Genomic DNA, 15,496 nt, shown 5'->3' with positions numbered 1-15,496 from the left:
CTCTCTCTCTCTCTCTCTCTCTCTCTCTCTCTCTCTCTCTCTCTCTCTCTCTCGGGGTCTAGGCTGTCTTCAAACAACTTATCCCTGATGAGCTTCCTAGGCAAAGCGAGACTGCAAAAGTTGTGCCCATCAAACAAAGCAGAGTTTCTGGAAATCCACAAAAAAGAAAGCATCCATACTCTGAGAAAACCAATACATATACAAGTCCAAGCCAGGGATGAAGTTTGGATTGCACCAAATAAAAGCATGAACTTTGTAACTTTAATCTTCCAATAAAAGATATATATATCATATAAACATCCCCACCAGGCAAGGCATGCAGTACAGGGCAATTCCGAAACACGTGTTTAGTTGTTTCTAGCTGCAAACATCCTCTTCCTTGCTAAGTGCTCTCCAAGAGGGAGGCCCCCTGTCCAAATCCTCCAAAGGAAAACTTTATTCTTGAAAGCTAAGTAAACTCTCTCTCTCTCTCTCTCTCTCTCTCTCTCTCTCTCTCTCTCTCTCTCTCTCTCTCTCTCTCTCTCTCTCTCTCTCTCTCTCTGTCTCTCTGTGTGTGTGTGTGTGTGTGTGTGTGTGTGTGTGTGTGTGTGTGTGTGTGTGTGTGTGTGTGTGTGTGTGTGTGTGTGTGTGTGTGACAGTGCTTACCACTTTAAGCCTGCTAAGCATGTCGAAGTCGGGCATGTCGCCATGCTCGTGTAGGAAGAGCAGAGCCTCCTAGCGGGCACGATGCTGCCAAGTGGGGTTGGAGGCCAGGAGCATGAACGTCCATGTCAGCAACAGCCACGTCGTCTCGTGGTCGGTGAAGAAGAAAGTCTTGCATTCGTCCATTAGCTGCCGAGAGGTATACATCCGGCCCAGCTGCTGACGCCGACGACGCTGGCCGCACAGTGGAGGCGCAGCTTCTAGCTTGGCCGCTTCCATCTCTGCCAGCATCAGCCCTAACAGGTCCTGCCCATAATAATCATTCTTCTGCTGCCCATTCTCATCATCAAAGCGAGACTGCAAAAGTTGTGCCCATCAAACAAAGCAGAGTTTCTGGAAATCCACAAAAAAGAAAGCATCCATACTCTGAGAAAACCAATACATATACAAGTCCAAGCCAGGGATGAAGTTTGGATTGTACCAAATAAAAGCATGAACTTTGTAACTTTAATCTTCCAATAAAAGATATATATATCATATAAACATCCCCACCAGGCAAAGCATGCAGTACAGGGCAATTCCGAAACAGGTGTTTAGTTGTTTCTAGTTGCAGACATCCTCTTTCCTACTAAGTGCTCTCCAAGAGGGAGGCCCCCTGTCCAAATCCTCCAAAGGAAAAATTTATGCTTGAAAGCTAAGTAGACTCTCTCTCTCTCTCTCTCTCTCTCTCTCTCTCTCTCTCTCTCTCTCTCTCTCTCTCTCTCTCTCTCTCTCTCTCTCTCTCTCTCTCTCTCTCTCTCTCTCTGTGTGTGTGTGTGTGTGTGTGTGTGTGTGTGTGTGTGTGTGTGTGTGTGTGTGTGTGTGTGTGTGTAAGTGTGTGTGTGTGTGTGTGTGTGTGTGTGTGTGTGTGTGTGTGTGTGTGTGACAGTGCTTACCACTTTAAGCCTGCTAAGCATGTCGAAGTCGGGCATGTCGCCATGCTGGTGCAGGAAGAGCAGAGCCTCCTGGCGGGCACGATGCTGCCAAGTGGGGTTGGAGGCCAAGAGCATGAACGTCCATGTCAGCAACAGCCACGTCGTCTCGTGGCCGGTGAAGAAGAAAGTCTTGCATTCGTCCATTAGCTGCCGAGAGGTATACATCCGGCCCAGCTGCTGACGCCGACGACGCTGGCCGCGCAGTGGAGGCGCAGCTTCTAGCTTGGCCGCTTCCATCTCTGCCAGCATCAGCCCTAACAGGTCCTGCCCATAATAATCATTCTTCTGCTGCCCATCCTCATCATCAATATGTCCTGCCATGGCTTGCAGTGCTGCTGCCCGGCGACCCTCGATGATTTCCATGAACAGCGACTCCACCTCCTCCTTCAGCTTCCGTATCCTGCACATATAAAATATAGCATAGCATTCTCTATTCATCCAGCCCCACACACACACACACACACACACACACACACACACACAGAACTTGTTTGGAAAAACGGTTCATGCGAAAGATCAAAATAGGACAATTAAAGCATTCAAACCCCGACGTATATATTACAAGAAGTTTTGGACAATTTCCCACATTGTGATTTATCTTAACATCATGAGCTTCTCTGAGGGTGAAGGTGTGAGGGAGACGCCGGATACTTAGCTAGGTATGATTGGGGCAAGGGACCACTGGTCCAGTGTGGGGCCGGTGGTCCCCTACCCCCACTCGTACCTAACTAGGTATGCGGTCCTCGTCACTATATGGCACGGTTCTAGGCCAGAGGGGATCTAGGGCTCAAATTTGAAGGCGCGAGGCAGCTTTAATCTCCGCCGTCTAATCATAAAGTGAACTAGGGGTGAACTGGGGATGGGTGAACTAGGGGTGAACTGAGGGTGAACTAGGGGCGGATAAGCTAGGGGTGGGTGAACTAGGGGTGCTTAAACTAGGGTGTGATCATGTGTCATGTCAACATGGACATCGACGCGCGCTAGCGTGGTGATAGAGCATTTGTGTGACAACCGAGACGTTCGAGGTTCGAACCACGCCCCGCGAGGCAAGTGAACTAGGGGTGAACTAGGCGGGAGTGAACTAGGAGTGAACTTGGGGCGCCATTTTTGCCCCGAGTTCACCCCTAGTTCACCCCCAGTTCACTGCGTGATCCGACGGCCGAGATTAAAGCCACCTCACGTCCTCAAACTTGGGCCCTAGATCCCCTCTGGCCTAGAACCGTGCCATATAGTGACGAGGGTATGTATGCGGTGCCTCTTGAGCAAAAGCTCATGATGTTATGCATTGTATGAAAAACAGTGAGAAAGACCGTTTTCCTACATGAGAAAATATTTAAATCTTCTTGTGATATAATTACGGAAGAACAACTCTCCTACTTCAGTTGTTTCCTAGCTCAGGGTATGACCAATTAGGGTATTAGGGGACAATGATTAGTTAAATGATGTATGACAACCTTCCCAAACCAAGGCACAAGAAGATTCATAAATTTTCATATGTAGGAGAACGGAGTCTTTTACAATGTTTTTCATACAATGCACAACGTCATGAGCTTCTACTCGAGAGGCACTGCATACCTAGCTAGGTACGATTGGGGGTAGGGAGGTCGGGGACCACGCCCCCCTCCCCCCACCCCCCAAATAGGGCCAACGGTCCCCTGTCCCCAATCGTATTAAGCTAGGTATGCAATGCCTCGATCCCTCACCGAAGCTCATGATGTTGAGGTAAGTCACATTGTAGGAATTATTGCGAGAATTTGTCCAAAACTTCTCGTGAGGGTCACACGCCCCAAATCTCTAGTGCCATCGCCTAGACATTTACTGGCCATCATGGATGTAATTGAAGCTCACTAATTTATCTAGTTGTAGTTGAAACTTATTAATTGATCGCTCACAAAATACTACTAGGACGTTCTCAAATTTATTAGGAAGCAAAGACATAACATTTTTTTAGCTTCTAGTCCACAAACAGAAAAGGCTTATGTGAAGCTAAACTGAGTTTAATTGGAGTCAAGGCATCATGTACAACGTGTACAATGAGGGTGCCAAGTTGCAGAGTTCAATCTACATTAGAGACAAGACTACAATGTTTTACTAGATGCCTTTGCCTCTTTGTACAGAGGCATTTTCATGTTTGATTGTAGTCAGAAGCATCATGTGCAATGTTGAATGTGTAAGTTGCAGCATTCAATCCATATTGAAGCAGTGTTCGGGAAAAATGATTTCGGGAAAAATCATTTTTCCAAACATACAAATTTCCTTTCCTTGAGTTTGCCAAGATGAAGTTTTAGAAAATTAGTGGTATTTTTTGGGGTTTTACACTATTTTTCTCTATTTTGGGCCAGAATTTTTCCTTTTCCCCTTGCCATCAACCGGCATTATTGAAATTGAAAATGGCACGATATTAAGCTGAGACACATTTTTCCCGAACACTGCATCGAGGCATTATACAATGAGGATGTCAAGATCAATGCTTTTTTATGCTAGTTGGTGGACAATTAGTTTTTCAACCATGCACAAGCATAAAGCATGCAAAAAAATTTAACGGCATTAAATAGGTTAATACTCTGAGTTTGACAACTCTAAATTTAACGGCATTAAATAGGTTAATACTCTGAGTTTAATTGCCCGAGCACATGAGGCACCCTACCAACTAAATCTATCAAATCACATACATTAGACCTTGGCCATGAGAAAATCTTTGCTTGGGAATTTTATTCTAATGTATTTATTATTTTTACTATATTCATTCACATGTATTTACTATTTTTAGTGTGTTTACAACATTTCAAATCTGTGAAAACTTAAATCCACAAATTAATTATATATTAGTGCAAGTTTTTTATTTTGGTATAGAACATAACACAAATTAATAATTATGTGAGGATATCTTTACAAGTTTTAGGAAACAACCTAACCCCTAAGTGGGTTTGTGGTTATATTCAAACACTCTCCAAATTACATTACATTAAATGCAGTTATGAAAGCTATTGTGCATAAATGATTAATTTGCACAAAAATCAAAGAGTACATTCAAGCTAGCATGTTTATTGTCATGCCGTCAGCACTAAGTAACACCCACATTTATTAAGGAGCGGTAAAGGGATCCACAATGGGGAAGTTCACGCACGAAAGCCAAGGTGATTGCAACCACACAAACTATTTAAAATCTAAACTCGGACACGAATTAAACCTCAAAAACCTTGGTAGCCTGCGTTAACTCACAATATAACCTCATAAAAACGTGAGGGGTTACACAACGTGCACGCGGGTGAGTTGGTCAGCCTTGTGACACAAAACCCGATGCGCGAGGTCATGGTTCAAATTTGGGTCGTGAAAGGGTAGTGGAGTTTCCATGCCGCCTTGATTTTTGCGCTCGCCAGGTTTAGTGTGCCTCGAGGTCGTCCTTCACTTTCCGCTTGTCGATCCCTTAACCCCTCCTAATAAATGCACGGTCCCACTTAGTGTCAAGGTTGTCCACTTGAGTCTTGAGCCAATTCAGTATACTAGGTGAGGAAACTACAATGATGTATCATGTATTGCAAGAACATACTAGGTCTACCCGAGCGTTCATTAATTAATTATACGCTCAATCCCTACTCCCACTCTTCTCAAACTAAAGCCACAGTTTCCGCCTCCGAATTTGCGTCGGTTCCCATGCACGACCTCTCCTGCTTCGCTAGTGCCATTCTTGTTCCCGTCCCAGATAGAATCCTAATTATCAACCTACTCTTAAGACTTTCTCACCCTAGTATCTGCAAAATTTAGTTAGGTTTTTCAAATTCTATAAAAACTTGGTAAGGTCCATGCACTCTAGCAATAGGTCCAAAAAGGGAGCTTCTTTTACATCCCAATAGAGGGAAGCTGATCCCATGGCTTCCCTCTCGCATGCACACCCATACACGTGAACTTGGAAAGGGTGTCCATGGTGCTCGCTTCCTTATTTTACTTGAAGGCAAATTGCATAGACATGACATTTGCTTCAAGTTAAAGAAGAAGATGATGCCCTGCTGTCACCATGCTTGCACTCAACTCAACAATCATCAATGTGGAGTCATGACGTTACAAGAGAGAGTGAGCAACCTCCTTCGCACCAATAGTATCGCCAATCCCTAAGGACTAAAGCATATGTGGACATTATCATACAAAAATTTAGTATCGAATGATACGAATACTCTTGTGCATCAAAGACATTCAAGACCAAAATTTTCTCTTGGATATGATCATACGGGACTAAAGCATATGTGGGCATTATCATACAAAAATTTAGTATCCAATGATACGAATACTCTTGTGCATCAAAGACATTCAAGACCATGAAAGACCAAAATTTTCTCTTAGATATGGTCATACTCCTATAGTATTAGAGAAGATAATTTGGTGATGTTCCATACAAACTATTTTAATAATAATAACTTTGGACATTAACCCGAATAGTCATGTGAATGAATTGTATATGGGAGTAGAATATCATAATGTTGGCTTGAAAGTTTTTGGTAGAATTCACAAACGCACTCTCTTTTTTACATGTGTCAAAGTATATGTTGTGTTACCAAGATTAGCATATATACATAATGTCTATAGAGAACCTATTGTTAAGTGAAACCGCAAGACCATACAAAGCTTCTATCCAAGTTCATCCCAAGAAAGTACTTGATAGCTATCCATAAATATTTTCTTCAACAAAGAAAATAACGTCCTGGAGGGGAGGTTTTATGTAATCATGTTAATGTATAATGTGAGTTTGAAAGGAGGGGCTTTGAAATGTAAAAAATTCAGGTAATTTAACAGAGATACATTAAAATAATGGGTTTTTATTCAATTTTGAAAAAAAAATCTAAAATAAAAAATCATTTTATTCATTCAAACATATTAAAGAGAGATTATTTTAATACCCCATGAACGCACATTATATAGGGGGTATTGAATGATGAACCTCCGGAGATGACGTCATAGCCACATTAGAGCTAGGTGTAGACATACCAAATGTAAGTATGCTTTTAAGGTGACTTTGATTCACCAAGGGATCTAGGAAAGGGTTGAGACAAAGGAGACAATGGAGATGGCCTAGTTTAATTAAGCATTAGGTATGAAGGCTACCTTGTAAATTATCTCAACATAAAAATCACTCCTTAAATTAGCCTATATCACATATGTTCAAGAGATTATTAATACCTTTGAATCATGCTTAATTTACACGATGGGTGCACTCTTTCAAGAAACCTTACCCAATTTGATACATACACAAATAAAATAGATACAATCCTTTCCCATTAACCCACTTGATTTAGTACAAATTTGTGGAAATGATACCCTGATATTAAAGCTCTACATGATGAAAAACAACTATATCTTATAGAGTCTTCCTCTTTCAGAAAGATTACAATGAAGTCATAGCTTGATAATTTAAGGCTTACCCAAAGATAACTTTTAAGGTATATTCTATCTTCAAAATTTAATTAATAAATATATCTATTCACCCATTTTAAATAATTACAAGTCCTAAAAAGTATCGTATAAAAATACCAATTTTCAATTTTGATTCTTATCTGATATAAAGGGGAGATCAGATTGAATCTTTCATGGATGCTTTGATTCTAGAATAGTAACTTATAAATTGCATGGTGTACAATGAACAATTAGAAGCACTAAGATGACTAAAAAAGCCACAATTCATAGTATCGAAGATAACTACAATTTACATTCATAGTCATAGGAATCATGTGGTTGAATTAGCTTGGAATGGTAGTTTATCAAACCAAAAAAAGAAACATATCTCAAAAAATGCAAAATAACATAGCATGGAAACTTAGAAAAAAATAAACTCTTACTAAAATAAAATTTTCTTATCATTAACTTGAAAATAGAAAAGGTAACAAATTTTGAAATGTACAGTGCTTAAAATCCAAGAAATTAATTACTTTAAAATACTACAAGCAAGTCAACTTGACGATCTCAATTGTGGGAGAAAAAGAGAATCAAATGTCAAGTTTATTTATGCTTTAACTTTGTTTAAGAGCAACAGTGAAACCATTTTGAAAGAGCCACATGTCATTCAAAAATTTAATTTTCCTAGATTCAATTTTTGTTTCTAGCGTGTTTACTTCATTCACATTTTCTTTAGTATTCAATAACTTATCATTTATTTATTTGATGGTTCATGAGTCAAAATTTGTGTGTGTGTGTGTGTGTGTGTGTGTGAGAGAGAGAGAGAGAGAGAGAGGACCTAACACCAATTGAGGGCTACCCTTCCAAAAGAAACTATATTTATGACTCTTCTATATAAGACTAGAATTGAGTTCTCCAAGCTTGAAAGAGCATCAAATTCCTCTAGCATCTCATACTAATTATATTTAGAGTTTGATGACTCAATTGGGAAGCATCTCTCTCAAGGTGGATGAGGACATTACCACACTAATGCGGGAACTTTGCATGCTGGGTTCTCGTTTTCCATGTTTTTGAAGCTTCTTTAGACCGAAGGCTAGCCATTGATGATACAACTTTTGGAGGCACGCAGAGACACATTGAAGCTTTATGGTCTCTCAAAAGTCTTCATCTTCAAAAGCATAATTAAAGTGGCATAAAATTGAGGACCTTGCCAATGTCACCAAAGGTCCTATCATGGGAGAAAAAGGGTATTTGCCTTCCTCCATCCTTGAAATTCTTTAGATGACGAGCTCTCTTCCAAGCAATGTAAGAATGACGATGCCCTCTACACTTTCTTTGAAAGACAATTTACATATGTATGAATCACCGTCTGAGCTTTACCTTGGATGTCATGGAACTATCCTTGTCATCTACAAGAGAGAGTGCCAATCTTGCTCAAAAGAGTTTCCTTGTTTAGTAATTGGAGGATAATTTAATGATTCAAGGAGTCTCTTCCTACCACTGGATCACTAGAATTGACCGTGAGTCTCTTCCTACCACTGGATCACTAGAATTGACCGTGATTCTTGTAGATGTGGACTTATTTGCATCCCAAAGCACACAAAATCTATTGGAATTAGTGCCCAAGTTGGGGGGACATATCACTTATCCTAAATGAACAACCAAAGAGGTAGGAAGTGTTTCCATGTGCGTGAAGATCCCATTATTTGCATCCAAACTGGACACCTATGGCGAATCAAACTATGGTAATCTTTAGTAAGTGCTCATGGCAATACATGTGTCAGTCTCTCTCTCTCTCTCTCTCTCTCTCTCTCTCTCTCTCACACACACACACACACACTTTTTTGTAAATCAATTTGATTTAACTTTCTGTGGGAAACCACAAAGAGAGGAAAACCCACCAAAAAGATGTACAAGGAAAGTCTCTCTCTCTCTCTCACACACACACACACACACACATTCAAGCCAGTTTTTCACCATCCGCACTCCTTTAGGTACAATTTCTTTAAGGGCCAAGAGGAGAAATGTACACACACACACACACACACACAAATTTATCAGAGCGCTTGAGCCTTGCATTCACCACTCGAAGCAAGCACGCTCCCTTAGCTGATTGCTCTCACAAAAGTAAGCATAGTTGTGACACAAAGCTGTAATTCTTTGAAACGAATTGGCACTGCAAGCTACATTTTCCATAGCTGAGCTGAATGGTTTATTGGCATGTGCCAGTAGCGCTATTAGGCCGAGAACTTTGGAAGACATTAACGTATTTTGTCCTTCAATGTAGCAGATATGAAACTTAGAAGCCATCTATTGTAAACCAATAAGATGCAGGGCTTGCACAAGTACTGTAGGCGATGGGGGGGAGAGAGAGAGAGAGAGAGAGAGATTGATTGATTGCACAAACAACAAGGTGCATTGTTGAGATAAGAGAAATTCTCATCGGTTTCTCTACAATCAGCTCTTTTCCCGCATACTCTCACTTTGATTACTTACAAGAGTAGACTGATATTAAGTGCTCATAGGACTGCTGAGAGAAAGGGCTGCTTTTTTGATGAAAATGCGGCAGGTGCATGATAATGGGGCGTCGTCATGGTATCACAGCCTTAAATCTGGATCGATACGACACTATACATGTGAAGAAACCTGCATCAACATGACAATGTTAGAAACTATATCAAAAAGCAAAGAAAAAGTCGACCAAAACCAGTGAAGCCACCTTGTAAAGTGAAACTCGGCTTGGTGAGGGCCCCTGAAGTCAGGCTAGTTTGGATAACCAGCCGATCATCAAACTCATTCTACAGCATTGTATCGAAGCTCACAGCTTCCTTAATTCACATCTGGAAGCAGAATCTGCGCACCTCTCCAAGACTCTCCCTTATCTAATGTTATTGGAGAAAGAACTGTGCTGTAAGCGACTGATATGAAGGGCTTGTCTCCATCCGTGACTGGACTGGACACCACCAGGTTCTCAAACCCACGATTTTCAAAGAGTAAGGACCTTCGCAAACCCTGCAAAATTGTAAACAGCTGGGACATGGGCCTTATTCATTCATAACAGGCATTTCTTTAGAAACGCAGAACCAAACAAAGGAAAGAAACCTTAAAGCAAAGCAGCTCAGAGACAGCTCTCCATATTGATATCTTTCAATTCTCCAGAGACACTACTTGCTGGCCTGCCTGAGGCTTTTGTTAAGAGAGAAAATTTTTGCTACCCCTTCACAAGCTGCAGCAACCAATGATTGCCTTGCTTTGCATTGCAAGCTGTTGTCTCTTTCCTTATCAGCTAGACACAACTTTAGAACCACAGCATAAAAGGGGTTTTTATATGCCATCATCATGACACAGACTTTTACTAAGGTTTCTGCCATGTAAGCCTCAGATGTATATATTATATAAAGGAGCATGCAAACGCCCACAAACACATACATTATTATCACTGATGAAATGAAGTTAGCCTCTGTCCCGTTTCTGATGAAGCCTTGGCCCTGTTGTCAAAGAAAATCAGAGCCTCTTGATCTTGTACTTTGCCCTACGCTTGGAAGAGCTCAGTACTCTCGTCCTCTTTATCCTGTGGTATCCCCTTAAAATCTGAGATCAATCCTCCTTTAGTCTAACCCTTCTCTTCTTGTCTCTCCTCTACTGCCTTCGCTGTCTCCACCTTGTCCACTGGACTTTCTTCCTTTATCAAGCACTTCGCTGCAATATGATTGGTCTCTCTACAAGTGTAGCACTTTCACCACTTACTGATCCCACTCTGCCTTCTCTTCTGATGTCAAACAAGGAACTTCTTCACCTTCTTCCTACACTTCCTCAACTCTATCCAACGGCTTCTCCTTACTCCTCATCTACAAAAGCCAATGATCCCATGAGCAAAGCATAGCCGTCCTGTGCATGGGCCATCATCCCTTGTATGCTCGCGACCTTCTACTTCAAGCAATACCTTTCCGACTCCAGAAGCAGACCGCAACAGTATAGCTCCATCTCGAGAGAGACCATCTAAAATGAAGCGAGGGGAAGAAAAGAACTCCAAAACCTCTGGTTGTACAATAAAAGAGCGTCGGTCTTCTTCATCCCTGGGCGCTTCCAAACTGTGAGAGTATGTGCCTCATAAGCAGGTGCCAACCATAGGACAGGCTGACGCAAACAACTGTTTGAATCCCACCCAAGTACCTGGTGCATGTCCATGAAGCAATAAAGTCAGCCACCACTGCCTCTCATTCCCCTTCGGAAAGAGGTAGCGTTTCTGATTTTGGAAGCTTCCCTGAAGTTGCCTCCTGAGAAAGCTGTGCCAAAGCTTTCGTTTCATCTCAAAAGTCCTAAAAAAGTATCCAACTTTACGTTCTGGCCTCTCCTTCCTTGAAATCTTTCTATGTCCCCCAAACCGTCAACTAATTGTACATGTTCGGTCTCAAAAGAAGGTCGCCTTCAAGGTTCAGTGGCAAAAGTAGCCCCAAAGGTTGGAGACATAACTCCTTATGCATCCTAGTACTCCCTAATCCCTCATGTGGGATATCCATAAGGGTATCCATGCATCTTGACATACCTCCATACATCCTTCCCATGGGTCTTGGCATCCCTGCTCCATCAGCACCAAACATCCCTGTGTTGTAAGGCCCAGAACCACTCTACCCATGCCATATGGTCCAAAGAGCACCAACACCAGTGTCATATGGTCCATATGCACCTCTACCTGCACCGTAAGGCCCAGAAGCACAGGGAGATGTCGCAAGGTAACTCTTGATCGCCATATCAAAAAACGTTGTATTCCTGTCCACAAAGCCTGCATGTTTGCATGTGCACATATGCATCATCTGCTGTTGCATTTGTTGCTGAATCTCCTCATGTATCTTCCTCTAACTAACAATTGAGTTGGATCCCTTCTTATTGCTGGAATACTTGGATGCTTTTACCTTCATCTTGGTCTATGACTTGGGGTTTACGAATCCTCTCCATTGCCAATAAAAACGACACCCCAAACTACTACCCATGAAAATCGACCTAATGGTACATTTAGCTATTGTAGAAGACATGGACATAAAGTGGTAGATGTTATTGGAGATGGCATGGTCGTCAAAAGAAGCAGATCGTGATGGCTCACCTCGAACTAGGATAACTTCTAACCTTGCCGCTCCCAATGCCTAGGCCGAGATCTTAGCGCTAGCACTGCCCTTTAGCCTCTTCATTTGCCCCTTTAGCACCTCCTATGTCAGTTCCTTTTGACTTGGAGTGTTGCCGTTTTCTTGTCAACCTAGGCAACCTTTCTCATTTGGTTGGAGTGTTATGCTTCAAAGGGTGGTAGCTCTTCTCCACCTCTCTCCGCCGGCTTCATAAGTAGCCAATGGGTATGATACGCTCATCTTTTGCACTTCCATTATCTACTTCCGCAATTTATTTTGCTATTTGGCCGTTATTTTCAGCTTCAACCTCCACTACGGTCATCTTCACTTGGTGTTGGACGGTCGGTCGTTTTTGAGCACCGGGTCCTTTCTAGCTTGGCGCTCATTTTGGTTCTCTAGATTTGTTAGGACTTTTTTGTTTTGTTTTCGGAGTCGGGTAGGGCATGCCCGACCGCTCCCCTCATACACCAAAAAAATATAGAAGAAGAACGACCAGGACTATGCACCCGGAAACCAAAGGTAGACACTTTTGTCACTAGTTTCCTCTGGACTACGAGAGGCCAGAATTATCTACACTCTTAGGGCCATGACTAATCCCTTGAGAGACCCATTTCGCCAACTTGATTTGGGCGTGACAACAACCAAGTACCTCTGTTCAGAGGCCCAGGTACTGCGAGACTTGCTTTGGTCTTCCCTTTGGAGTTGCCTCCTCCAGGTAACTTATCGCTCACCTCACTAAACTACTTTTGAAACCCGACGGTTTTCCCCTAGGAAATGCCATACCCGTTGTTAGGTGCAGCGGAATGATTGTTTGCGCTTTGCTCAAGATGAGTGCTCCGAATTGTGCTCAAGGTTCCTTTTGTTCTTATGGAAGGTAGAGCCTTCCGTTCTTAGTGAGAGAATGCTATGATCACAACAAAGTGAATGGACACTGTACATACAAATGTATGAGACTGAGAGATAGAGAGAGAAGAGAGATATGACACCAAAGACGTAAAACCCTCCTCCAAAGGCCCCACTCTCGTCGGCGAGAGTGGTCTACTTATTGATTGCACAATCTGGTACAAATGGTATGCATGTGACTGATGCAAGTCTAGGCTATGTCGACGATGATGACGACGGTGATGACAAAATCGACCTAAGGGCTGAAATCTGCAATCTTTCTACTACTGTCCAAAAACGCTATGGGCTGAAATCTGCAAATCTTCTATTTGCTGAATTTCGACTCTATGTCGGTGACAATGTTGATGGCGACGATGCGACGACGACGCGCTGAAAAATGAAAACGCTGATCCTAGGGCTGATTCTGTCGCGATAGATCTGCAAAACGCTGAGGTTGCTGGCAGATGCAAAAACGCTAGGGCTTAAAATGAAGTCAGCTTTTCATGAAAAATCCGCATACATTCGTGCTCATTCATGAGCGAAACGTGCTAAACATACAATATGTCATGCCTAGGAAAGGGATCACATAAGGACGTTGACTAAAATACAGGAAACGATCATGAATGAAACATTCGAACAATGCGTGCGTATCAATCATGCGAACACAAAATACTTCCTGTGATGGTTCTTTGGACCTAGGCTCGGGAGCCAAGATCAGTTCTTCCTGAATGATCGAATCCTCCTGTGGGGGTTCTTTGGACCTCGACTCGAAAGCCAAGATCGGTTCTTCGTGATTGATCAAATCTACAACGAGGTTAGCTTCGCTAGAAAAAGCATCCACAAACACATCATCCTTGTGAACAATCACATCATCTTCATGCAACTCATCATGCTTGTGAGAAATCACATCTTTATCATTCAAATCATCATGCAAATCATGTCTATCATGCTTTGGAGAAGAAGAGACTGAGAGAGTCTCCTTTTCCTGATTCTCTTACATCTGTGCAAAGATCAGAGCAGCTAGAGAGGAGGGATACAAGGCATATCACTAGGAAAGGTATTCTAAGTGATCAAGCAGGTTGTCCTAACTTATGGCTAAGTGACGAGGGGACCCCTAAGGACACAAGGAACTTAAAGCAAATGGCTGGCGTACAGAATCCCACATATAGCGCTGACTGTATGGATCTCCGCAATTCGCGCTGACTGTTCGTACGGCCTGCCGGAAATTGCACTGACAGCTTTTTGCAGACTTTGACGCCAAGTTGCTTTTGAACACTAACTGCTTTTGAGTTAGTGCTTTTGGGGCTTTGCTTTTGGGCATCCCTTACCTTCAAATAAGTGGGCAAGGCCTCACTTCTCAGAGCATTTGGACGCAAAGTCTGAGAGTGAGCACCTACCCACTCTCTTGTACTTTGAACACAGATTAATACAAAAAGAAATATGGAAAGGGGGTCTTTGGGACCAATACCTCTTGGCACGGAACTACGCCGGGCCGTGTCGACCTAATTGTGGATTGTAAATTGTCTCGAAGTGATCTCTGTTATGTCGAGGTAGAATCTTGACTTGATGTGTCCAAGTTTGTTACAGTGGTATTAGAGCGCGGCCAATTTCTCTTCTACCGGAAAATCCGATCCTTTACTTGCGGCACTTGTGGATTCCAACAGAAATCAATCGACTTCTTCTGCATCTGCGAATGCGGGAGGAGATCACGGAGAAGATTCTATGAGCAATCAGAGGAAGAGTACGGCCCACCTCGGCCTACTCAGTTCGAGATTGAAGAGATGGGACATCGACAATTGGTTGACGAGGCAACAAAGCAGATGATTAAAATTGCGAAGGATCCAAAATTTGCAAAATTTTGCCCCAGCAATCCCTCGCAGAAGTACACACCCAGTGGTGGCAGAAGGCCACAAAGCCACCCATCAAACCGGCACTCAAGAAACCTCCTTCTCCAAGGATGTTTACAAAGCAAGAATTAGAAGAGGTGGTTCACACACAGATTAGCCGACTTTTGGACGCAAACAAAAAATCCAAAAAGCACGATAAAAAGCATAAGAAAGGAATGGACTTCCCGGGTTGTTTGGGTCATCAATCTTCTTTTGCATCGGCGAGAAAGTAGAAGAAGCATGTACGATTTGAAGGACTACCCAGGTTCTTCTTCTTCTGACAGTCCTAGCTCTCCTGACTTGAGCGAAGAAGACAGAAAAGGCAAAAAGCGAAGCAAAAAGCAAAGCTTTGAAAAGGGCAAGAAAAAGGCGAAGAAGCGTAAATTTCGCCCAGTTTCTGACAGTCCTATAGGGGACTCGTCCTCAGACAGTTTGGACTCCGACGATCACATGTTTTATGCAAAGAAGAAGCATTTCCATAAAGCCAACCAATATGACTTCCTCGAAGATAAAAGCAAGAAAGTAAGAGAATTCAAAGAAGGTGGACAATCAATTAAGTTTGACTCTTTTTCTGGATTTCGAGATGCTCCCAAGGGCTTTGGCCTTC

The 15,496-nt window shown here is 42.5% G+C and overlaps 1 long non-coding RNA gene and 1 pseudogene across 1 annotated transcript; both read right to left on the bottom strand.

The window, feature by feature from the left end:
• Positions 1-1,590: 1,590 nt before the first annotated feature.
• On the bottom strand, positions 1,591-2,024 carry LOC147417142 (cytokinin hydroxylase-like; annotated as a pseudogene).
• A 7,270-nt stretch (positions 2,025-9,294) lies between these two features.
• On the bottom strand, positions 9,295-10,331 carry LOC147417141 (uncharacterized). The gene is made up of 3 exons (XR_015187431.1): positions 10,104-10,331; positions 9,721-10,013; positions 9,295-9,647 (listed from the first exon to the last, which is right to left on the bottom strand). It is a non-coding gene; the product is annotated as an uncharacterized LOC147417141 (long non-coding RNA).
• Positions 10,332-15,496: the final 5,165 nt, after the last annotated feature.

This window comes from Adiantum capillus-veneris, unplaced genomic scaffold, assembly GCF_014529385.1.
Source record: "Adiantum capillus-veneris isolate H3 unplaced genomic scaffold, ASM1452938v2 Hic_scaffold_325, whole genome shotgun sequence".
In the NCBI taxonomy this organism is placed as follows: domain Eukaryota; kingdom Viridiplantae; phylum Streptophyta; class Polypodiopsida; order Polypodiales; family Pteridaceae; genus Adiantum; species Adiantum capillus-veneris.
The sequence above is the reverse complement of the archived record's forward strand: the minus strand, read 5'-3'. Positions and strand labels throughout refer to the sequence as shown.